Raw genomic sequence first — 25,851 nt, 5'->3', positions numbered from 1 at the left:
CAGTGCACTGGCCAGGAAGAGGCCCCAGAGGAGTACGCTAAGCAGGATCATCCCGTGTGCCTCATTCCCGCTCTTTCTCGCAGCTTGCTAAGCACTGGCTGGTTAGTCCGTCTCTCTACCTGATTGTTGCTTATAGAGCTCTGGAAGCTACTTCAAAATATTTTAGCTTATTTATTTTTTAATTCCTACCCAAAGTTTTTTGATAAGCAATAAATATTAGATATTTTTAAATTAAATGTTTTCTGAGTGCCTACCGTGTACAGATCATTTACTTTCAGTGTGCTCTCAATGAAAAGAGAGATCTTGACCTGCTTACCCCCAAACCTTGTCAGTCAATAACATGTGAACATCTATATAATTCCTCTCTTTGCCCATTATATTTCTCTTCCCCACATGGAACATGCTCCAAGATTAACCATTTTTACCAGCCTGATCAAAAGAGAAAATACATTAGTCTGGAGAGTTTTGGGTCTTTACCAAAGCAAATTTCTATTTTCAGAAATCTCTGCTTTTATTTGCCTCATAGCCCCAAGACTGCCTGGATTTGGAGAGGAAATCCAAGCTGGTCTGTATAGCAATTTCTAGGGAACTTGTCTGTTTTCTGGGAAATCTCTAGGGGATTTGATTTGAGAGTCCTTCAAGGGTGTAAGAGCAAAGGTGTTAATGGTGTATTTCAGATCCTTCCTTGAATTAAGAGAAGCTACTGGTACCACAGGCCCAAGAAGACCTTAATTGCTCTCCTCTTCACCCTAGCCTTCACCACAAATTTACACACACACACATGCATGTGAATAAAAGCAATCTTTTGGTTCAAATGGAAGGCCACAGTGACTCTGCCACTTACATCAAATCAAATAGAATCAAGGGCAAGGATGTAAGAACATAGGAAGGACATACGATGTCAAGATGACCTGACCAAAATAATATACATTGATAAAGCATTGAAGGCAGACAAGTATTTCAAAAGTGAAAGTAGAACCTTGTTCTTCTAAGGACTAAATGGCAACTAAAAGAAATAGCTGAGACTTGGTCTGGGTTGCGGAACATGAACAAATAAATATGAAAGGCAAATGAGCCCATATCCCATATCCCAGCTGGGCTGAAAATTGAGGAAAAGAAAGAGAAGTTGAAAGACGCAGATCAATGCTGTAAACCTGTAGCAAGTACAGGACATTACTGAGATGGTGTGATTTGCACAATCTTCACAGTCTATGCATTTCAAAATAAATTAATTAGTGTAAAAAGGGAAGGGAGAATGTGCTAATTTTGCAATTTCATAAAATCAGTGTCCAAATCTGAAAAAAATTAAAGTCTTATTAGCTTATTAACATTTTGGCTTCCATTTTTCAGGATTTAAAATGTGAATAGAAGTCACCCTTCAGTGAGGACCATATCCTAATATCCTGTGTGCACACATGAGCTCTGCCACTAATTAACTGACTGACAGGATCTTCCAAAGGACCACTGCTGCCTGCCTCGTCAGGTCGTGCCGTCAGAAGAAATGGGTTGAAACACAATGTTTCACCACTCAGAACTCGTGCTAATGAGGCTCCCCTTGCCAATTCTCTGAATTGGAAAGGACGAAAAATGCCCTAGTGTGGAGAGTATTAATGGGAGTATGTGGAGGATTGAGACTGGAAAAGAGAGAGCTTAGCCCATGGCCCAAGCCCGACAAGCTCATGTATAAATAGCTTTTTGCTAAAGTTTCATTAAAACTGCTATCGGTTTCTCTTTGTCAACTGTTCACCTTGATGGAGTTCTCAAGGGAGCTTGACACAATTCAGTCAATGTGGGAAAGCAAGATTAACCCAAGAAGATATGACCCTGGTAGTCTGAAGATTAACAAGGATTTAAAGGAAAACATCCCCTCCCCCAAAGCCCCAAACAAATACACACAAAATCTTTAGAGGAGGAAGAGAGCAGTTTGTAACAGAAATGTAACTGTGAGGTTCTAAAAGTTAGATTTCCCAAGAGTTCTGTGTGAACACCCTGTTTTACTCAATCCTGACTATTGTAAAAACACACATTTCCTTTTTTAAAGATTTGTTTATTTTTTTTGAGAGAGAGAAGGAGCAAGAGAAAGCACGTGCACACAGACACAGGTGAAGGAGGGGCAGAGGGCAAGGGAGAGAGAGAATCCCAAACCCACTCCCCGCTGAGCTTGGAGCCCAAAGTGGGGCTTGATCCCACCACCCTGAGATCCTGACCTGAGCTGATACTAATACTCAGAGGCTTAACCAACTGAGCCACCCAGGCGCCCTGAAACACACATTTCTATGTTGATGCATACAGTATTTATGAAGCACCTTAGAATCATTTGCAGAATATAATCTTCATCCCAGGGAAAGAAAGCAAACGGTTCAATTATAATCCATTCCAAATGCTGACAATCAGAAGAGCAATAAGTACATTTACCTCAATCACTGCAGTTGCTTTATGGCAACATAAAAATATAATGCTTACATGTTGTCGAGATCAGTGCCAGGCTTTTTATAAGACAATAAAGAAAAAAATACAATCTGATTACAATACAGGAATTGCCATACTGGGTGGTTCAGTGTTCTTGGAGCTCAGTCATTTACTGCCAGTGCAAGTCGGCAGGGAAAGAGGGCTTGGTTGTCTTTCCTAACTGTAGGGCCTTTTCCCGATTCTCGTCGTCCCATGGCTGGACCTCATTTTATAGACTCCTTAGTAGAAAGTACATTCCAAACCTTGAAGCTTTTCTTAGTTGGTAGGAATGGCTCTGCCATTCACAAATCTGTTCAAATTCTTTCCAAACCTATTTATGTTTTCTTCCATTACTACCTCCCCAAATCATAAATTCTATAAAAGAATTCTCTATGTGAAACTGCAAGCCAGAGAGTAAAATATTTAAGCTTTCTTTTCTCTGTAAGAAACTACATTAAAATATCCCAAAGATGGGTTTTTTTGTTTTGTTTTGTTTTACAATTACGCATATTTGGAAAACTAGGAAATTTACTCTATAGAGATGCTGAAAGAATTGAAGTTCTAAAAAACTGGGGGCCTCCATTAGCCATGTGAAGGGCTTGTGATATTTTAGTCTGTTGCACTAAGTTGTTGCTCACTTTTCCCAGCAATGATCTCAATACTTGGTAAATAGAGGATACTATTCAGTCTATTTTTGTTTTTAAAAATATGACTGATGTACTACATTCACATACAATCTATGTATGTCAGGCCTAGTTACAGGCACATTAAAATGTTTGGATTTTCTTTTACTTTTTCATTGCTTTCCTCTTCTTTCAAAAATTTTCCCATTACTGTCTTAATATGCTTTAAATTTTTTTCAAGGCAGCTATCATTATCTGACACTATGTGTGGGTTTACTGATTTGGTTTTGGCCTGTCTCCTCCAGAAAAATGTGAGTCTACGATGGCAGTAATTTTGTCCATTTGTTCAAACCCTGTATCAGGAGCTGGAAAAGTACCTGGTATATAGCATGAATTCAGTAAGTGTTGGCTGATTGGTGAGGGAATGAATTTTCATTCACACATTATCACCAACCTAGTGTTTCCCCCCAGAGTGAGGACAACAAGGCCAAGTGAAGGGACTCAGAATCCAGTCAGGCCAACCAAGAGGTCACGCCCCAGCCACTAGCAGGTCACAGGTAGCACACTCTGTGCCTCATGGCCTAGCTTATGTTCTTAGTGTTCCCCTGCCAAACTTCCTTTTGCAATGGAGTTCTTCTTACTACATTTCTTTTCTCAACCATACAAAAACATAAAGACATTGATTTTTTAAATTTTAAAATAATAATAATAATAATAATAATAACGTGTTTTATTTCCTTATGTTCAGTAGTCAAGCAGGCCAGAAAAACTCCAGTCTTTATACTGACAGTCTGTTGCCATAGTAACAATAACCAGCTTGATTTTTTTAGGGAAGGCAAAAAACCATTTTCAGTTGATCTATTGAGGGAACAGTCTCTTGTTTTTTATATTTGTATTTATTTGCATGCATAAAAGAATAAAGGAGACTGTCTTATCCTTAAAAATCTTAGTGGCCAATCATTATATTTTCCTTGATGTCTGATTTTCCCACAAAGACTTGTTTAAGAGAGGGTACTTCTTGTTAGCAAGAAGAAGATGCATCACCTTCATTCTATAGTTCCTGTAAAGGAAGTGGTTCACTTTATTTCCATTTAACAGATGAGTAAAGTATCACATTATGGGTGATCTGTCTCAGCTCAAGATGAAAATAACTGACTCAAATAATGAGAATTGTAATCAAAGAAATCTGATTAGAATCCAAAAATGATTTGTAACTCTCTGCAGATGTGGTTCTTTTCTTTTCTCCATTTGGCTTGGTTTTCTACCGACTCCATAAGAGAGATTCAACATGGATGCCTATTGGTGAGATGAGTAACAAATGGAAAGAATGGAAGTGATTAAAGATGGTGTGAGCATTCATAAGTGTTTGGGGCAAATTGGATTATTTAATTATTTAATAAGCACCATTATTAAACGGTGTTTTGGGACACTTTGAATAAAACTTCAGGAGGGAGGAGACATTTTCTGGAATATATTTTGTACTTTAAAATGCAGGCAGATTCTAATAATCAAAGATTTTTTTCAATACATGTGTAAGTAGTATATAGCAAAAAAAATTATGTTTGAAAGAACTCAATAAATTTAATAAAATTTTTAATGAATAAATTTGAATAACAATGGAGTTTATATTACAACCTAATATTATGACTTTATTTTTAAAATTTAATTAATTTTTTTCAGTGTTCCAAGATTCATTGTTTATGCACCACACCCAATGCTCCATGCAATATGTGCCCTCCTTAATACCCACCACCAGGCTCACCCAAAGCCCACCCTGCTCACTTCTAAAGCCCTGTTTTTTCCTCAGAATTCAGTCTCTCATGGTTTGTCTCCCTCTCCGATTTCCCCCAACTCACTTCTCTCCTTCTCCCAATGTCTTCTGTGTTATTCCTTTTGATCCAAAAGTAAGTGAAACCATATGATAATTGACTCTCTCTGCTTGACTTACTTCACTCAGCTTAATCTCCTCCAATCCCGTCCATGCTGATACAAAAGTTGGGTAATCATCCTTTCTGATGGAGGCATAATACTCCATTGTATATATGGACCATATCTTCTTTATCCATTCATCTGTTGAAGGGCATCTTGGCTCTTTCCACAGTTTGGCGACTGTGGCCATTGTTGTTGCTATGAACATTGGGGTATAGATGGCCCTTCTTTTCACTACATCTAGATCTTTGGGGTAAATACCCAATAGTGCAATTTCAGGGTCATAGGGAAGGCTTATTTTTTTAAATTTCTTAAATAATCTCCACACTGTTTTCCAAGTTTGCTGTGCCAAATTGCATTCCCACCAACAGTGTAAGAGGGTTCCCCTTTTTTCACATCCTCTCCAACACTTGTTGTTCACTGTCTTGTTAATTTTGGCCATTCCAACTGGTGTAATGTGGTATCTCAATGTGGTTTTGATTTAAATCTCTCTGATAGCTAATGATGATGAATATTTTTTCGTGTGTCTGTTAGCCATTTGTATGTCTTCTTTAGAAAATTGTCTGTTCATGTCTTCTGCCCATTTTTTGATGTGATTATCTGTTTTGTGTGTGTTCAGTTTGAGGAGTTCTTCTTTATAGATCTTGGATATCAGACCTTTGTCTGTAGTGTCATTTGCAAATATCTTCTCCCATTCCGTGGGTTGCCTCTTTGTTTTGTTGACTGTTTCCTTTGCTGTGTAGAAACTTTTGATCTTGGTGAAGTCCCAGAAGTTCATTTTCGCTTTTGTTTCCTTTGTCTTTGGAGACATGTCTTGAAAGACGTTGCCATGACTGATGTCGAAGAGGTTACTGCCTATGTTCTCCTCTAGGATTTTGATGGATTCCTGCCTACTTTGAGGTCTTTTATCCATTTTGAGTTCATCTTTGTGTATGGTGTAAGAGAATGGTCGAGTTTCATTCTTCAGTACACAGTTGTCCAATTTTCCCAGCACCATTTATTGAAGAGACTGTCATTTTTGCACTGTATATTTTTTCCTGCTTTATTGGTTGATCATAGAGTTGCAGGTCCATATCTGGGCTCTCTACTCTGTTCCACTGGTCTGTGTGTCTGTTTCTGTGCCAGTATCGTGCTGTCTTGATGATCACAGCTTTGTAGTAAAGCTTGAAATCAGGCAACGTGATGCCCCCAGTTTTGTTTTTCTTTTTCAATATTTTCTTAACAATTTGGGGTCTCTTCTGGTTCTATACAAATTTTAGGATTGCTTGTTCCAGCTTTTTGAAAAATGGTGGTGGAATTTTGATCGGGATGGCAATGAAAATATAGATTGCTCTAGGCTGTATAGACATTTTAACAATGTTTATTCTTCCAATCCATGAGCATGGTATGCTTTTCCACCTTTTTGTGTTTTCTTCAATTTTTTTCATGAGTGTTCTGTATTTTCTCGAGAACAGGTCCTTTACCTCTTTGGTTAGGTTTATTCCCAGGTATCTTATGGTTCTTGGTGCTACAGTAAATGGAATTGATTCTTTAATTTCCCTTTCTGTATTTTCAGTTAGTGTATAAGAAAGCAACTGATTTTGGTACATTGATTTTGTATCCTGCCATATTACTGAATTGCTGTATGAGTTCTAGTAGTTCGGGGGTGAAGTCTTTTGGGTTTCCCATATAAAGTATCATGTGATTGATCTGTGAAGAGAGAGAGTTTGACTTCTTCTTTGCCAATTTGAATACATTTTATTTCTTTTTGTTGTCTGATTGCTGTTGCTAGCACTTCTAGTACTATACTGAACAACAGTGGCAAGAGTGGACATACTTGCATTCTGATCTCAAAGGGAAGGTTGCCAGCTTTCCCTCATTGAGAATGATATTCTCTGTGGGTTTTTATAGATAGATTTTATGAAGTTGAGGAAAGTTCCCTCTATCCCTATACTTTGAAGTGTTTTAATCAGGAACGGATGTTGCATATTGTCAAATGCTTTTTCTGCATCAATTGAGAGGACCATGTGGTTCTACTCTCTTCTTTTATTGATTTCTTCTATCACTTTGATTGATTTGCAAATGCTGAACCACCCTTGCATCCCATGGATAAATCCCACCTGGTCATGGTGGATAATCTTTCTAATGTACTGTTGGATCCTATTAGCTAGGTTCTTGTTAAGAATCTTGGCATCCATATTCATCAGGAATACTGGTCTGAAATTCTCCATTTTGGTGGTGTCTTTGCCTGGTTTGGGGATCAGGGTAATGCTGGCTTCATAAAAATAGTCTGAAAGTTTTCCTTCTGTTTCTTTCTTTTTTTTTTTTTTTTTGAAACAGATTCAGGAGAATAGGTATTATTTCTTCTTTGAATGTTTGGTAGAATTCTCCAGGGAATCTACCAAGTCCTGGGCTCTTGTTTTTTGGGAGGTTTTTGATCACTGCTTCAGTCTCGTTACTAGATATTGGTCTATTCAGTTGTCAATTTTTTCCTGATTTCATTTTGGAAGTTTATAGGTTTCCAGGAATGGATCCATTTCATCTAGGTTGCTTAACTTATTGGCATATAACTGTTGATAATAATTTCTGATGATTGGGGCACCTGGGTGGCTCAGTGGATTAAGCCTCTGCCTTCTGCTCAGGTCATGATCTCAGGGTCCTGGAATAGAGCCCCGCGTTGGGCTCTCTGCTCAGCAGGGGGCTGCTTCTCCCCCTCACTCTCTTACTGTCTCTCTGCCTACTTGTGATCTCTGTCAAATAAATAAAATCTCTAAAAAAATAATATTTTCTGATGATTGTTTCTATTTCCTTGTGTTAGTTGTGATCTCTCCCTTTTCATTCATCATTTTATTAATTTGGGTCCTCTCTCTTTTCTTTTGGATCAGTTTGGCCACTGGTTTATTGCAGTTTTCTTTTTTTTTCAGGTCTGGTCTGTCTTTCCTGATATATTTTATATTTTTTGAGGCTGTGGATCATACTTTCTTTATTTGCACCCAATAGTCAAGAAATGCTTATTTATTTATTAATTTCCTATATAGATATAAAAGTAATCAGTGTTTTAGTTTCCTTTAAAAAGAATGTTTATTGATAACTATTTCTACTCTAAAAATAATACACTTTTATTTTAGAGAAATGGAAAATAATAAAAAATAAAATAGAAATTTATTTTCCAACTGGGAAATAACTTAAACTAATAAGACTTGGTAAATTTAATTTACCTCTGTTTTCTTGGTTTATATAAAGTATGCTCTAAAAAAACCAAAACCAACAATTGCCATTTTGCTTTGTATTCAGCTTCTTTCATTTGACACAAGTTTATCATTTTCCACTTATATACAGTTAGTACAATACGAAAGGAAGAAATGAAACCAGGACACCTTACATTTTAAATTAGAATGAATCACAAAGATTTGCAATGTTCCTTCTAAAATGTATTTTAAAAACCACTCAGCTATTATGAACTTCTAATCTAATAAACAGAATTTTCCTGATGCCCTGCTCTTAAGTACAAAAAGTGGATGATATTTAGGTCTTTGTGCACATTTCTAGAGTTCTATCTCCCTATTCTTCCCACTTAAACTGCAGCTTGTCCTTCTGTCAAGGAGGTCCCAGTACAAGCAAATGGCACAGTAAGGTTCAACCACATCCCATCATTTCCTTTCAGTGATCCACATATGTAGCTAGTGTGTGTGTGTGTATATAGTATATATATATATATACTATACTATATATATATATATAGTATTCCCAAATACCAGGCTGCCTTACGGCTTCTCTGAGCTCTTCTCGGCACATCCCAGGTCAGAGCCCCAATCAGAACCACCACTAGCATCATCAGTGTACCAGCTCTGACTTCTATCACACCATTGCTTCTCTTTCACAGTATTAGTTTTCAGGAATCATTGCTCTTTTTATTGGCTTATTTGTTTTATTTTCATTTGACACCCTTTAAAGTTATGCTCTATGAAAAAACATCTTCTGTTTATGGAACAAGGTAATATTTTATTGCTTTTTTTTTTTTTTTTAAGAGAGGGAGTGGGGAGGGAGAGGGAGAGGGAGAGGAAGAGAATCTCAAGCAGACTCCATACCCAGTGTGCAGCCCAATGCATGGCATGCTCTCATAAACCTGAGATCATGACCTAAGCCTAAGTCATGAGTCTGACACTTCACTGACTGAGGCACCCAGACGCCCCTTTATTGCATTATTTTATTTCTAAAAGAAACAATAATTTAAAGTTTTCCAACAAATCTGAATTTAAAAAATCAAATAGAAGTTTGTGGCTTAAAAATAAAAGAGCTGTTTTCTCTTAGCACAAATCTCATATAAATTTAGCATATAAAACAGAAAGTGAAACATTTGATCTCATTATAGGGTAGCCTATTACCCAGTTTTGCCTGGGACTGCTCCAGGTTAGTAGTTTCAGTAGCAGTAAAATTCCCTGGTCCTGGGGAAACTCCTCAGTCCCAGACAAACCAGGATGTTTGGTCACCCTGAGTATTGTTCAGTGATATATGCAATATTTGCCAAGGTACTGATGTTTGTGGTGTTAGGGGTATTGTCTATGGAGTAAATGTAGTTGAAACAGATCAAACTTTTACCCTTTTATGGTCTAATTTCTGTCAAGTGTAACTGTAACCTATTGAGGTCATTCTGGGAGATGTGTTTGGCCCTCTACAAGAATATGTAATTTGAAAAATGTTAATTGCCTAAAGTCCATATGTAGATGCAAGCATAAAAAGCAATTTGATAAAATTGCGAAGACTTCATTTTCCATTGCCATTTTGTTTCTGGCTACTGTTAGTTCTGAATTGAGCCAAAGCCCAGACGATTCCAAACCTTATGTCTTTCAGATGTGATTTTTTTTTTTCCTCCAAGATCTTTAGCACATTGGGGTTTCTACTAAAGCTAATATTTCCCTGTAGTTCTCCAGAGCTGTTTAACTCTACCAAGACAAGGCATTCCCCGAGAGGCCTGAGAAAAAGTGCTCTAGTGGGTAATCCTGTAACTGAAAAATACCCACCATCCTTTTGCCTATCAGTAGAAAATAACTACCTACAGAAGACCCTCTATCTATCACTTTTTGAAAGACTTTGCTAGCAATCTGTCCTCCAACTGACCTTACCTCAATGTTCTTTTGCATATGATAACATAGTGTAATATGGTGACCTTCCTCTTTAATTCATCCTGGAGGTCAAGAATGTAAGCCACATAATTGTCAATATCCTGATGCACAAGTCATATTTTGTTAATATGAAAATTCATTACTCTTCCCTCACAGGGCACAGAAACATTTTATAGCAACCAAGGGAAAAAACATTGTATGATTTAAGAAAAAATAAAAATATACTGACAGTTCCTTTTCAGTCTGTACTAGTCTATAACTTGCACCCAGGAAACCCCACAGTGTTTATGTCATTACTTGAGCATCTGAGCATCGGGAAAATGGAAGCTCATTGTTTGGGGCAAATTTCACCCATATGTTATAATGCATGGCAGTTTCATATCTTGGAATTTAATTTCATTGTAGATTGAGAGGCATTGTCACATTTTTTATCCTGATAAAAATATCAGAGGCCATTTTTTTTAAACTCACTAAATGTTTTGAATTTAAATAGTTTGAATGGGAACCAACATAATTACTATGGGACAATATTTTATTTTTAGAAAATATTTCAAAAGAAGAGATCTTGGAATCACTTGGAATCACTTGGAATCACTCAAAGAGATCTTGGAATTTGTTTTATACCTCAGATTAAAGAGCCACAATTTTAATACCCCAACAGAAGATAAATGGAATATTATTTTGAAATGCCATCTTTAAAAAGAGCTCTCAGAGATACATTGTAAATAACTAGATTTCTTAAAACTGATCAATTTGTAAATATTATGTGAAGAGTATGTTGGTTCCATCTGGCTCTTTAAGGTTTTGAATTTTCTCTGGAACGTTAGTGGTAAATGCATAAAGAATTATGCATTATGTCAAGTTGTAAGTAAAAAGGCGATGTGGCCCCATATTTCCTCATTAGAAGTCAGCTCTGACACTGATTAACTAGGTCACTTTGGACAAATCTGTTTAAGCCTTGATTTTCTTGTCTATAAAATGGAGAAGGTCTTAATTAAATGAGATAACATACAAACAGTGTTTAACAAAATGTCTGGGATGACTCAAGCATTCGATAAACAATTGCTGCTATTATTAGTTTCATTAATCATCATGGATACTGGGGTGCACAATGGAAACAATATTCTTAAAGCCATCTCATGCTGCTTCCTCTTAATAAAATGCCCTCCTCAAATTATGACAGCTGATAGCCCACTCAGACTTCCAGGTACATACCAAACATCATTTTTTTCCAAAAAGCTATCTCCTCAATTTTATATGAACATACACTCTGTTACATGTCCCAAGCACTTACCATTTGTCTAAAGTAAAATGCCAAAATACACAAAAGCACTAGTATTTAGAGTTCTTTGTGTTCTTATCTCTTTAGGGGTAGGTGGTCTGTTTTACTCATCTTAGCATTCCCCATCCTCTAAGTTCTCAATGTCAATTAAGAAAGACAAGGGATTAAAACATTCAGCTAAAATTCCAAGCAGCATATGACGGGTACAGAGAAAGCAGTATAAACAAAGCTGCTAATGTTCAGAGGAGGGAGAGGTGGTGACTTGTGGTTGGTGTGATAATGTCATTGATCTGGAGGAAGTAGCTTTTAGGTGGGCCAAAAAGACTCAAGAGGATTTCGAAGGAGAAAAAAGGAGGAAAGGCAACTTCATGAAGAAAGAAGAGAACCATGAAGAATAGTCCATTTGATTAAAGCAAGGTGAGTGTGTGACTGGTGAGAGAACTCCAGGATGGGAGAAGCTGTATGATTGTGGAGAACCATAAAGGACAAGCAAAAGAGGTTGGATTTATTTTGGGGTCAGTTGCCAAAGCTGGGAAAGAGGGACATAACACAGGGAAGAAATGCCAGTGCCTTTATTGCAACCTTTTAATTCTGGACTCATCGACACTCAGATGCCTTTTCTTAATAGCTCCAAAACCTCTATCCCATATCTATCTCTTCAAGATAACCAACCATGCCACAATACTAAGTCTTGAAATTATGTAAGTAAGAGCATGGGTTTGGGAGGCCAAAGTCTTGGATTCGAATCTTAGTTCTGCCAGTTACTAAAGAATGATCTCAAGAAAGAAATTACTTAACTACCCTAAGTCATAGTTTCCTCACCTCTAAAATTGGGTAGTTGTCATATTAACTCATGGGGTGCTGTGAAGTTTAAATGCCACATGTGGAAAGTACTTAGCAGAGACCATGGAAATGGTTCATGGGACACTATGACCCTTCATTGCTCTATCCCATCTCCCCAGTTCTTTAAGTTCCTTATTTTCTTGGCCTGCAGCTTCTAATAACTGTTTCCTATACTCCCATATGCTCAGCAATCTGACTGGGCTCCCTTCTCTACTATCAGGGACAGCTTAAGAAAGGTTGATCCACTCAAAGGACTTAAGCCTGAAAAGAGTATAGTAAAGGAACCATTCACAGAAGCATGCACTGGGTTAAGAAACCAAAGCTGGTGGAGCATCACTGAGTGGGAAGTCACGATCAGCTACAGGCTTAAACTGCAAGGACAGAGTTGTCACTGGAGCCAGATGGTAGCTAGAGCTGTGGTTGAGAGGAAAGCAGCTACTGTAGAAAAGCAGTAAGGCAGGGAGGGAGCAGTGTGTGTACAAGGCAATAACCCAGCCTCTTTCTCTTCCCTCCTTCCAATCTCTTGCCAGTGACTCCCATTGGCTGAACCTAGTTGGAAGCAAAATAGTAACAGAGCCAGGTGACGGATGCAGTCAATAGAGGCCTATCTTCTGGGGGGCAAAAACAGGGCAGAGAAGGACAAGGAACAGATGGTAGAGTGGGGCTGGGGCAAAATGTGCTTTTGTTCTTTGTATAAGTGGTAGAAGTATGGGAAAGAGCTGAAACATCCCAAGGGAAAAGTCTCATTGTCCCCATGACAGGTGACAGAAATGAAACTCAGAGAAGTAGTGAATTGCCAAGTTATCTAACTAGAAAAAGGAACCAGATTCAGATCTTTAAATGGTGCCTCAGGTCTATGCTGTTTCCTACTACACTGTATAGCTCTCCTCAGAGTGATGGCTGAAATTATCTTGGTCTCACCTAAGCAACTTCTGCCCTGAGATAAACCCAGGGTAGGAAATCATATCTTGTGGGTTTTTTTTCTTTTTCCCTCCTTTAGCTCCTTACTCACTTGGTCTAAATCCACTCATTGTGGTTTTCCAATTATCTTTCAGAGAGGGTTTCTTAAAAATGAATTTTGAAAATTAACGTTAACCGAACGGGAGGGAGAGGGAAGTTTGTATCTAAAATATGTAGGCGTCCAAAGGAGAGATTGATAGAGAGAGAGAGAAGCAGGGTGGGAGGAAAAGAGGGAGGAAAGAAGAAAGAGAGAAAGGGAGAGGTAAGGAGAGAAGCTTTGTAAAAAAAGGTTTGAGGAGCATTAGTTGCCATAGCTAAAAACTGGAGACGAACCGAATGTCTATCAACAACTGCAGGAGGGAAAAACAAACTGTGGAATATCTATGTAATGGAATATTATACAGGGAGGAAACTAAAATTGCAAACAAAAGAAGGAATAAAACTCCTAGACCTAGTATTAGGAAGAAGCCAGATTCCATTCATAAGATTTCAAAAGCAGGTAAAAAAAACCTATGGTGTTAGAAGACAGGATAGTGGTTATTTAGGATATGGGAAATGACTGGAAAGGGGTTTCTGTGTTGTTAATAATTTTCTGATTTTTGTCTACTTGTTTTTGTTTGTTTAATCTGGATGCTGGTTGTACCGGGGTGTTCACTTTGTAAAAATTTGTTCACCTGCCTGTCCCTTATGATTTCTACCCTTTTCTATATGCACAGACATGCAAGTTCAGGTAACTAGTTGCATTAGTAAGTTTGCTGCAGTAAAAAAAAAAAAAAAAAATCAATCTCCCCAAATCTCTATGGCTTACAATACAATACAATTATCTCTTTGTAGTCTGCAGAATTCTAAGAAGGCCTGGATGGTGTTACCTTGGTGTTATTCACGTGATTATGTTATGTGGCAAAGGGATTTTGCAGATGTAATTAAGTTTATTAATCAGTTGACTTTAAGATAAGGAGATTATCTGAGTGAAGCTGTGCCCTTTAAAAGCAGACAGTTATCTCCAGCTGCTTTTCAGAGATTTGCTAGGAGGGAGATTCACTGTGAACGTTGGTTGGAATATGGAAGAGCCACACTGAAAAGATCTAAGAACAGCCACTAAGAACTGACAGTGACCAGTAGCTGACAGCCAACAAGAAAATGGGTCCTACAACCACAGGAAAAGAAATTCTGCCAGCGACCAGTGAGCTCAAAAGAGAGCCCCAAATCCCAAATGAGAACAGCAGCTCACACTCTGATACCAGCCCAGTGCGGGACCCTGAGCTGATTATCCAATAGGGTCACGCCCATATATCTGACCTACAGAAACTGTGAGATAAATAAATTTGTAGTTTTAAGCTGCTAAGCTTGTGTTAATTTATAATGTAGCAATAAAAAATGAAGGCATACTTGTCCACATTTTGGTAACTTTGTGTTGGCAGCTGCTGAGAGACTCTGCTCAGCTTTGCTCCACATGATTTCAACATTCTGGGACCCATATTGAAGGAGCTTCCCTATTTGGGACATTCACATGTCAGAGGGGAAAAAAATGACAAAATATCATGATGGCTCTTAAAGGATGTAGTGTTCATCACATCTGTTCACATGCCAGTGACCAAATTATGTCACACAGCCTTGCCCATAGGCAATGGGGCAGGATGTATAATCTTATAAAAAAAAGGGGAGATTGAGTAATTTTGAAAAATAATACAATCCACCACCATGGAACATTATAACCCTGGTCTAACAGGAAAAAGCAAAGTGTTTGGGGTCAGAAAGACTCGAATATGAATTCTGGTACCACCACCTTACTAGCTATGTGATCACAGAGAAATTGGGAAATTTCTCTGAGCCTCAGTGTCTTAAAGGGCAAATACATACCTTAGAGAATTGGTGTAAATGTTAAATGTACCAGTACAATGCCTGATAGATAGTCTAATATACGTTGCTAAATATTAGCCTCAGCCTCTTGTCTCAAGAATTAACAGAATGTAATTCTTCCAAAGGAAAAAGTCAGGGAATAGAAACCACACCTAAACGTGTTTCTTTTTCTTCATTTTCGTAATAAAACTAATGTAGAGTCCCAATTGCATAATTCCTTCATACACTGTATCTCTTTGAACATTGTAGTAATAAATCACTGACAGTAAAGGGACTACAATATTACTCTTCTGAATGGGACTGTTAAATACGATCAATATCAGAGGTGGGATTACTCTATAACGACATTTCTAAAGTGATCATTCACTTTAATATCTATTTCTGGTTTGTGAAAATGTTGTCGTAAAGTCATAGTTACTGCAGCTGAAAAAGTGGCCAAATCAAGCAGTGAACAATACTTTGTCCTCAGCCTGTTTAAGACTTTCTTTTTAACTGCCCCGATGGTTTTAAACACTATTTCAGGTTTCCAGTTCACAAATATTTGTCATCTTTAAAATAACAATTATTAATTGTTATTGCTTAAGTCTCAACCCACTATTTAGCGTTTTAATTTTTTCTTATTAAAAAAAAAAAAACAAAAACAAAAACAAAACTATGTCTCAGGGGCGTCTGGGTGGCTCAGTGGATTGAGCCTCTGCCTTAGGCCCAGATCGTGATCTCAGGGTCCTGGGATCGAGCCCCACATCAGGCTCTCTGCTCAGCAGGGAGCCTGCTTCCTCCTCTCTCTCTGCCTGCCTCTCTGCCTACTTGTGATCTCTGTCAAATAAATAAATAAAATCTTAAAAAAATTAAAAAAATAACTATGTCTCTCTCTCTCTCCCCCTCTCTCTTTCTCTCTCTCACACACACACAGAGTGAAGTCAGTACACTTTTATCAGAAGAAGGAAAAAGCCAAGTCCCTCCAAAAACAAAACAAAACAAAATAACTTATGAGCTGAAAATAACTGTAGTCAACATTGTAGAGTTTATTCTTTTAATTATTTCCCTGAATAGTTAGATAGTTACATAATAGGTAGGTAGATATATAGAAAGAAGATAGAATGAGAGGTGGCACGTGTTTGCATTTCTGTATATTTACATTTATTTCTTTTGCAAAAGTGGGGTGATCTATTCTATAACCTGCTTTTTCATGTAGTTACATACATATATATCACTTTTTAATGGCTTCATTTAAAAATTCTATGCATATTTGGTGCTATTCACCCCAACTTACTCCTCTGATCAGGTGTCATATACAGTAGCTCTGTTCTTAAATTTCCAAATGGATACTGGAAATGTTAAAGAACAATAAGCACAGAATCTCTGTCAGAATGGAGGGGCCTTTGTTGAAGTCTTCACCCATTTTCGTATTATCAAGAGTTGCCTGATGGTATGTAAAAGTATCTGTGTTTTAGTTTATAAACTGCCCTTTCCGGGGTGCCTGGGTGGCTTAGTGGATTAAGCCACTGCCTTCGGCTTGGGTCATGATCTCAGGGTCCTGGGATCGAGCCCCGTATCTGCCTCAGCATCCCTGCTGAGCAGAGAGCCTGCTTCCCCCTCTCTCTCTGCCTGACTCTCTGCCTACTTGTGATCTCTCTCTCTCTGTCAAATAAATAAATAAAATCTTTTTAAAAAAAAAATAAAAACTGCCCTTTCCATGATTTGTCCTTATTGACTGGTTAATTTCTCTGTGAAACCAGAATTGATTAAAGTGCTATAAATGTTACAGCTCATAAGATGCACATAGCGCCCTATCTCCAATGTCATCATAAAGGTGCCCCTGACTAAGGCGCTCAGGTGCTGTCTTTTTTATTTTTTTCTCACAACAAAATTTGAAAAAGGGAACCTTGTTTTCTGAGTCTTTTTTTGTTCAGACCAAGAAAATGATTGCTCATAGAGTCCCCAAAAGAATGGCTAACACTGACTCTTAAAAGTCCTGAATTGAAGCCATTGTTATAGAAATATGACAGCATTTATGGGTGAAACAATCACCTATCTGTCTATCTATCATCTATCATCATCTCTCACCTATCTATCTGTCATCTACCTACCTATTTCAAACATATAAGGAATTCAGGAGAAGTTTCCATCTGTTTCTTCTAAGAGCTCCTTTTGGAGACACTCTAAGGCCAATTACTTAGGAGCTGGTGGACACTGACCTCTAATGTGGGCCCCTGGGCCCTGGCTTCCGTTGTCTATTCCTGGGCTCCAACTTGGCTTCTGATGAATGTGCTATTGTTGGTCTCTTCAGAGGAGAGCTGTTAAAGGAAAGGGAAGATTATTTGCAAGTGGGTAGGAAAATATTCCAACAAAAGAATGAAATGAAGTAATTAGCTTCCTTCTATATATAGCCACCAGCATTGTTGCCAAATCTTCAGTCTGTAGTCAGTGAAGAAATAATGACAGTGTTGATGCAAGGCAGAGTTCCCTGCAGCCACCAACCAAGAATAGGTAAGGCCACCCTCCTTTCTGCCCCAGCAGAGGATGGGAGGTGGTAGAAGAAGAATCAATGAAACAAGATGGAATTGGGAGGGAGACAAACCATAAGTGACTCTTAATCTCACAAAACAAACTGAGGGTTGCTGGGGGGAGGGAGGTTGGGAGAGGGTGGTGGGATTATGGACATTGGGGAGGGTATGTGCTTTGGTGAGTGCTGTGAAGTGTGTAAACCTGGTGATTCACAGACCTGTACCCCTGGGGATAAAAATATATGTTTATAAAAAATTAAAAATTAAAAAATAATTAATCCTAGAATATTTCTCTTATTAAAGCCTTTTAAAAAGGAGACCACTGCCTGAATGGGAGGACTATGTAAAATAATAAGCCCTAAATGAACTAATGGTTTTTAGGATGATACACCCCTTTAAGAAGTTGAGAGATCTGTGGGGTGATATTAGCTGATCATTCACTTTTGCTGTATGTGAAAGGTCTTGTCATGGCTTAGAATAAAGCTCAGGAGAAAACTTACCACCGCCCTATACTGGTGAGAATAAGGCCTGACAGGAAACTCCAAGCTATGAGGAAAGGCTTCTTAAACTAGATCTGTGCTGTATTATTTTAGAAGATAATTATGGGTTTTCTATTTCTCACAGACAATTTGACATTGTGGACTACTGGAAAGTATGAACAGAAAAGAGGACAATCGGAAAGATTACAGCAGAAGGACAAGAAGAAGAATATCTGGGCCTGACCCTACTTATCTACAAGTTAGCTGATAGCTTTGTCCAAGAGATGGATGACATGGCTGCTGTATGGAATGAGGCTTTCACCTTGAGGAGAGACTTGAAGAAAAAAAGCTGGTGGGTTTGCTGAAGGCCTGGAAGTGCTTCTGTGAAAACGGATACCACCAATGATGGAAAATAATAGTGAACTTCCAGGAGTACATAGGAACCAGCCAAAGAGTTTTAAGAATAGAGGGAGTTGGATGTGGAAGACAAGAGTTAAGAAGAGTGCGAAAGAAAAAGAGAAGGAAGAAAAGGTAAGAACTTTACATTTTGAGATCTTTCTTAAACTCCCTGGCTTCTTACCTTTCTACTTCTCCTAGGTCTAATCCTCCAAATAAGACTGCCCTAGGAAGCCTTCTGATTCTAGCCTGAGTAAGATGTCTTCATCTGGGTCCTTAGACTCCCAGTGTCCGCCCCTCATCATGAAGGCCTGCAATAGCCTAAATTGGCTTGTCTGTGTCTATCCAGTAGACTCTGAGCCTCAGGAGTTCACCACAACATATCTTTTTGCTTCCTACTGTGGTCTTAGAACCAAAGCAATTCCTGGTGCACAGTGTGTGTTTAATAGTATGTTGAATGAATAAACTGCAGAGAGAGGGTGCAGAAGTCATAAGCAGAGAGAATATCCTGATCAGAGAGGAGGAGATTCATGGCAAGGCCAAGGTCCACAGGTAGAGAATTGATACAGTTTGGGAATTTAAAGAAGCACCACAGAGTGTGAAAGAGTGGCAAAGATGGGGCTGAGGGGAAAATGGGGTTGACCACAAAGAACCCTCAAGCCATGTGAAAGAGATTAGAATTAATGCTGAGGGTAGCATGGGGACATTGATAGGAAAGTTGGCAAGGGATGTGGTTAAATGTGTGTGTTTAGAAAGAGGAAGCTTGCTGCAGCCTGGAAAACTGACTGGAGATGGGCCAGCGTGCAGGAAGGGAGTTCATTTAGAAGACAGTTGCAGATATCTGTGAGAGATATCATCATGGGTTGAACCATGCAGTGCAGAAAGGATAGAGAAAGTGGATGGATTTATGAAATATTACAAAAGTAGAGTTGACTTGATATTGATTAGAGAATATGGAATAAAAAAGAAATTAAGATTGATAAATATTTTAAGGTTGATGGTTTGAGCAAATAGATACTGAAAGGTATCATTCACTAAGAAAAGCGAATAAGTAGAGTATTCTTGCCCTTCGATAAAATCAGCTTTGGGCAGGTTAAAGTCAACGTGCTTATGCAATATTGAAGAGGACACACCTGGACATAGTTATATATGCACATCATGAGAGCTCAGGTGAATTACAGAGCTGGATACACAAAACTGGTGGCCATAGGAAGAGGTGGTAATTAAAGCCAGGGAAACTGATGAGATTGCTTAGAGGAGTATGTAGAGGGAGGAGACAAGAAGATTCGGGACTCTGAAGAATGGACACATTTTTTTTTTTTTTTTAAGGGGAGAAGAAAGAAGCCTAAAAAGAATAGTACAACAAAGCAGTTCAAAAGATAGAAAGGTATCACAGAAGCAGAGGGGAGAATTCATTTCCAGTAGAAAGGGTGGTCTAAATATCAGTCTATAAAAAGTTAGGTGACAACTGAGACAATATCAATTAAATTTAGCACCAAGGCAGTAATTTGTTCTTTGATAAGAATAGCTTCAGTAAGATTTTGGGGACAAAAGCCATATTACACTGGGTTGAAAAGTAAACAGGAGATAACAGTGTGAATATAGTGAGTATGGAAAAATATTTCAAGAAGTTTGCCTGTAAAAGCACAAGTACTCCTATAGTTTTCAATACCCTTACAAATTCAATCTTTATGGAAAGAAATAATTGGCAACTAGTAGTGGCCTAAGGAAGATCACAGAATAAAACAGATCCCCAAGATCTGTGGATAACTCCAAACCTTGAGGTGGTGGTCTCAGAAGTCAGAGGAAAGGGGGTTTGCTGGGAAAATTCCATTTTAAACTCTGATATGATGGATAGTGTTTTACCGAGTGAAAATACACAAAACCAATTACAAAGAGGCGTGGAATTGACAGGTTCTCTGGCTGAGATGAGCATTTCAGGAGTTCTTGCTATAGTAGCAGCTAAGACCCCCCACAGATATAAGACTTCCAGGGAAAAAATGTGAATGAGAGAAACAGACAACAAAGGACAAGAGTGACATAATAATCCACTGATATTTGTCACCCTGGAACTAGGTATTCTTCCTGTTTAGACAACTGGATAAGGACAGTCAAGTTATCATTTTTATGTAGATTTTTAAATTTTACTAAATTATCAAGAATAGACACATTTAATGACAAGTTAATGACTCCATCCACAGGCTATGTATTGTACAGTACTCTTTACAACTTAAAATTCATTCAGTAAAATTTATTCAGACACATTTAGCATTTTCTGTATTGCAGAATTTCTAGGAACAATATATTTCCCACTATAAATTACTATTTTCAATAATGAGTAAAATTAAGAGAGATACAAAATATAGAGTTCAGGCTCTTTCTGAAAGAATGTTGAATGGTGTCATGTGTTTGGGCAACAGTCAGAATGTGGGTGACTGACACTTAGAGAGTATGGAGTGCTGTGTTAGGAAGTAGAAGCTAAAAAAGTGGGTGGAAGTCAGATTGTAGCAGGTCTTCAACATTCTGGTAAGTACTTTTAGCTTCATTCTGCAGGCAACGGAAAATCACTGAGTGATTGTGGGCAGAGGAGAGAAGCTTAGATCTGAGTTTTAAGAAGGGAATTCTGACAGCTAGTAGGTTCTTAAAATGTATGTGTTGAGTGAATGCAGAAATCAGCCTGAATACTGGGGCAGGGGTCAGAATAAAGGTACTATTACTGTTTGGAAGACAATAGGAGATAACACGGAAGGTGTCTCATTCAGTGAAATCAGGGACCCAATGTGGTCAGTCATTTGCAAAATTTATCAAATCAGAGAACAACAACAAAAAAAAAGATATTTACCTTGGATATAATGTTTTAACTTAAGATGCATATGAGTATCTTCATCCAGCAATTATATAATAGTGTCCTAAGGTGCCTTCTATGAGTACAGGTCTGCTAATTGGAGTTTTGTATTATTTTTCTTGCATGAACATCTAAAAATCTCTTGATGGACGAATGGATAAGGAAGATGTGGTCCATATACACTTTGGAGTATTATGCCTCCATCAGAAAGGATGAATACCCAACTTTTGTAGCAACATGGATGGGACTGGAAGAGATTATGCTGAGTGAAATAAGTCAAGCAGAGAGAGTCAAGTATCATATGGTTTCACTTATCTGTGGAGCATAACAAATAACATGGAGGACATGGCATAGGACATATATGTTTCCTTAAATTGCAGCAAAAGGCAAACAGAGTGCAGAATCTTCAAGAGATTTTTTTTTTTTTGCTTTACAATGATGCTATTCTTTTTTTCTTTTATTTATTTATTTACTTTTTATTTATTTTCAGTATAACAGTATTCATTATTTTTGCACCACACCCAGTGTCCCATGCAATCCGTGCCCTCTCTAATACCCACCACCTGGTACCCCAACCTCCCACCCCCCTGCCACTTCAAACCCCTCAGGTTGTTTTTCAGAGTCCATAGTCTCTCATGGTTCACCTCCCCTTCCAATTTCCCTCAACTCCCTTCTCCTCTTCATCTCGCCATGTCCTCCATGTTATTTGTTATGCTCCACAGATAAGTGAAACCATATGATACTTGACTCTCTCTGCTTGACTTATTTCACTCAGCATAATCTCTTCCAGTCCCATCCATGTTGCTACAAAAGTTGGGTATTCATCCTTTATGATGGAGGCATAATACTCCATAGTGTATATGGTCCACATCTTCTTTATCCATTCGTCCATCAAGAGATTTTTATGAGAGTTTTCCCTAATCATTTTTGGTTCACCTTCTCCAAACTTATGTAGATTATAATATTTTCAGCCACTCACTCTCATCTTGTCTTTCCAAAGCATTCAACTCAGTTATCATAGGAAGAGCTCTCTTTCACACTCATATCTCATTAGTTTACACAGTATTTAATTAAATATTATAACATAATAAAAAGTACAACTGCATTTACTAGCTTGAGAACAAAATACAACTCTTTCTTGGCAAACATGCCATTAAATTGATGGGACGAGGAATGTTCAACCTTTCAGGCAATCTCCTACTAGTTTCCAGTGACAAGTGTGTAAGAGGACTGAAGAGCATTATTAATGATGTGATTTGACTAATTGGGAATTGGCTAGCAGAACTTCTGTGATGATCTGAGCTGGGGCTATAGCAGTAGAAAAAGAAAGAAGAACAAATCGAAAAGTCATCAAGACACTCACTACCTTTGGAAATAAAGAGGCTTGAGTTCAAATAGTGACTTTATCACTGAGCTCTAAACATCCAAGTTTCTGTTTTCTCATGTATAAGAATAATGCAGAATATAGTGAAAGATTGGGAGAGTGCACTTAATGTACTTAGCAATGTGCCTGACAAAAGCAAATAGTTAATGTGATATTAAGTCAATAGAATTTGATGTTGAATTCAGGAAAGTAAAGAGTCAAAAATGACTCACTGTCTAATTTGGCTAAATAAAATAATAATACCACTAACTGAAATAGGAAACACAAGAGGTGAAATAAGTTTGGCAGATAATAGAATAGTGTTAGTTTTGGATGTATGGAATTTCCTGGTGTGATATTCAAATTGAGGTGACTAGAAGGCAGTTGAAAATGTTATTCTGACTTTCAGTGAGAGGTCTTGGTTATTGATACCAACTCAAAGTCATCCATATGGAATGATAAATGAAGCCATGAAATGGATAGGTCTGGACAAAGGGACTGGGTGGCTCAGTGGGTTAAAGCCTCTGCCTTCAGCTCAGGTCATGATCCCAGGGCTCTGGGATCAAGCCACACTTTGGGCTCTCTGCTCCGTGGGGAGCCTGCTTCATCCTCTCTCTCTCTCTGTCTGCCTCTCTGCCTACTTGTGATCTCTGTCCAAAAAACAAACAAACAAACAAACAAAAAATCTTAAAAAAAAAAAGGGAAGGGGGTTAGTACAAAGAGAAATTTTAAAAAATTAGAAATAAAAAAAAATAGTTCACTCTATGAGCTTGTAGTTGATTTTTATATTCATCTTAGTTCCATTCTGTTCTTCCAAATTTTCTGCATTGAGAATATAAATAATGGGCTTGGAAAAAAAAAGTTATGTTCTTTAAGATGAAATTGGGGATAGTCTGTGAAAAAATGTTCAAGGGGTGCCAGGGTGGCTCAACCAGTTAAGTATATGCCTTCGCTCAGGTCATGATCCTGGGGTTCTTAGACAGAGCCTTGCATCAGACTTCCTGTACAGTGGGGAGAGTCTGCTTCTCCCTCTGCCCCTCCCCCGCTCCTTCTCTCTCTCTCTTTCAAATAAATAAACAAAATCTTTAAAAAACAATGTTTCAGAAAAGGTGGAATGGGGTGGTATCAGGAATACACATGGGGTGGGGCGCCTGGGTGGCTCAGTGGGTTAAAGCCTCTGCCTTCAGCTCAGGTCATGATCTCAGGGTCCTGGGATTGAGTCCCATATCGGGCTCTCTGCTCGGCAGGGAGCCTGCTTCCCCCTCTCTCTCTGCCTGCCTCTCTGCCTACTTGTGATCTCTCTCTGTCTATCAAATAAATAAATAAAAATCTTAAAAAAAAAAAGCAATACACATGGGGAAGTTAACTTGGAAAGGGAACAGGGATGCTTCTCCCACTGAGAGAAGAAAGAAAAGAGAACAACTTAAGATTCAGAGGCATTTTGGGGCCCCTGGGTGGCTCAGTGGGTTAAGCCTCTGCCTTCAGCTCAGGTCATGATCTCAGAGTCCTGGGATTGAGCACCACAGGCTCTCTGCTCAGTGGGGAGCCTGTTTCCACCCCCAACCTTCTCTGCCTACTTGTGATCTCTGTCTGTCAAATAAATAAATAAATAAAATCTTTAAAAAAAAAAAAAGATTCAGAGACATTTTGAAGTGGAGGTGAGAGAATTTGAGGAAAATCACATCATTTGGCCTTATATTTTTTAAAAATGTTTAAATAGCTTTTATTTATTTGAGAGAGAGAGAGAGAGAGAAAAAAAAAATGAATGGGGGAGTGGGGGGAGAGCAGAGGAAGAGGGAGAAACAGACTCCCGGCTAAGCAGAGATCCAGACTTGGACCTTGGTCCCAGGATCCCAGGATCAAAACCTGACCCAAAGGCAGATGCTTAACCAACTGAGCCACCCAGGCACCCTTGGCCTCTGTATTTTTAAAGTAAATTAAGAGGCAAGGTAGTTTGCTAAAACCGAGGAGGAAAGATAGGAGTACAGGTATAGAAAGAATGCAAATGTTTTTTAAAGTCAATATGAGGAATAGAAAAGGATTTACTTTGAAATTGGTAAGAATAGTTGCAAAGAGCCTGGAGACCCAGCTGAAGTTGGATAATATGTATGTATAGTGTAGCTAATTACAGAGTTATCTCCCATGGCAACAGTTACCTGTCCGTATAACCACAGCAGTTAGAATTCCCCAGGCAGGTGTCAGAGTCAGTAGGTGAGGAAATCTAAATTAGCCCTCACTCTCACTCCTATGGAACATACTCTCTTCTTGTATTCTCTGTCTCAGGCACCTCTGTTGCTAATTGTGGGAACTTCGGAATCATCCTAGATCCCTCTTTCTCTATCACGAACCCTATCTAAATAATTCCTAAGTTCTGTCCAGTTCTCCTACCTTTACTGTCACCATGCTTGTCCAGACCATGATATGGTCCTGACTATTGCCTTGGCCTCTTAAATACTCCTCTATATCTCTTCCTGTCTCACTGAATTCCATTCTTTGCACTTTGTCTTTTATAAAAACAAAACCAAAAACACCACAAAAACACATCAAGTGTTGTTTCACTCTTTTAAGACCTTTAAAAGGCATCTGACTGCTTTTAGGATAAGGACCAAAATTCTCAACACAGCACACCAGGTCTTTATGATGCAGCCCCCGTGACACATGTCCAGACTCACCTGGCATAGTCCTTCCTGTTGCTCTCTATTGCTTGGCCATATAGGCCTTTTCTCTGGTCCTCAAAAACATGAAGATGAAAAGTGACCAACAGAGGCAGAGAAGAAGGGTGTTATATAATCAGATGCTATGGACTTCAGAGAAAAGCAAAATTATAAAATAAAATATAAAATAGACTGAGCATTGACCCAAAGGGATTGAATAATTTAAACCAGAACGAAAAAAGGTGACATTTACATCTTATTTAGCTTTTCCAGTGCTTAGAAGCTTGTGAAGAAGCTCAGATCTATTTAAGGCAATAAAAACTCACACCTTTCAGAGCACTAGACACTCTAGGACAATAGTCTCTGGGCACCTTCCCTGGATGCACCATAGCATCTCACCCTTAGCAGCTCCCTCTTCCCTCTCTACTCCCATCCATCTTTATAAGCCAAACTTGTGCCAGAGCCAATTTATTCTGGCTCCTCTCACATCTGGTCCTACTGACATGGTGCCTCAGGGCTTCTTAGCCAGGACCCCAGCTTATTCTGGTCCCAGTCTACTT

General features: G+C 38.4%; 1 protein-coding gene across 6 annotated transcripts in view; it reads right to left on the bottom strand.

The window, feature by feature from the left end:
• Positions 1–25,851, bottom strand: part of LMNTD1 (lamin tail domain containing 1) — a 521,212-nt gene that overhangs the window by 195,235 nt on the left and 300,126 nt on the right. For 3 of the 6 annotated variants that reach the window (XM_082738534.1, XM_082738533.1, XM_082738539.1), the window contains one exon: positions 17,246–17,344. The exons of 2 other annotated variants lie outside the window; for them this stretch is intronic. The gene's annotated coding sequence lies outside the window, so the exon portion shown is untranslated. Of the gene's footprint in view, positions 1–17,245; positions 17,345–25,851 lie in introns of those variants that run through there. One more of the 6 variants, XM_082738531.1, reaches the window with a different exon arrangement.

This window comes from Mustela nivalis (assembly GCF_964662115.1).
Source record: "Mustela nivalis genome assembly, chromosome: 7".
Classification (NCBI taxonomy): Eukaryota; Metazoa; Chordata; class Mammalia; order Carnivora; family Mustelidae; genus Mustela; species Mustela nivalis.
Note: the sequence above shows the minus strand (reverse complement) of the source record. Positions and strands in the feature narration are given on the sequence as shown.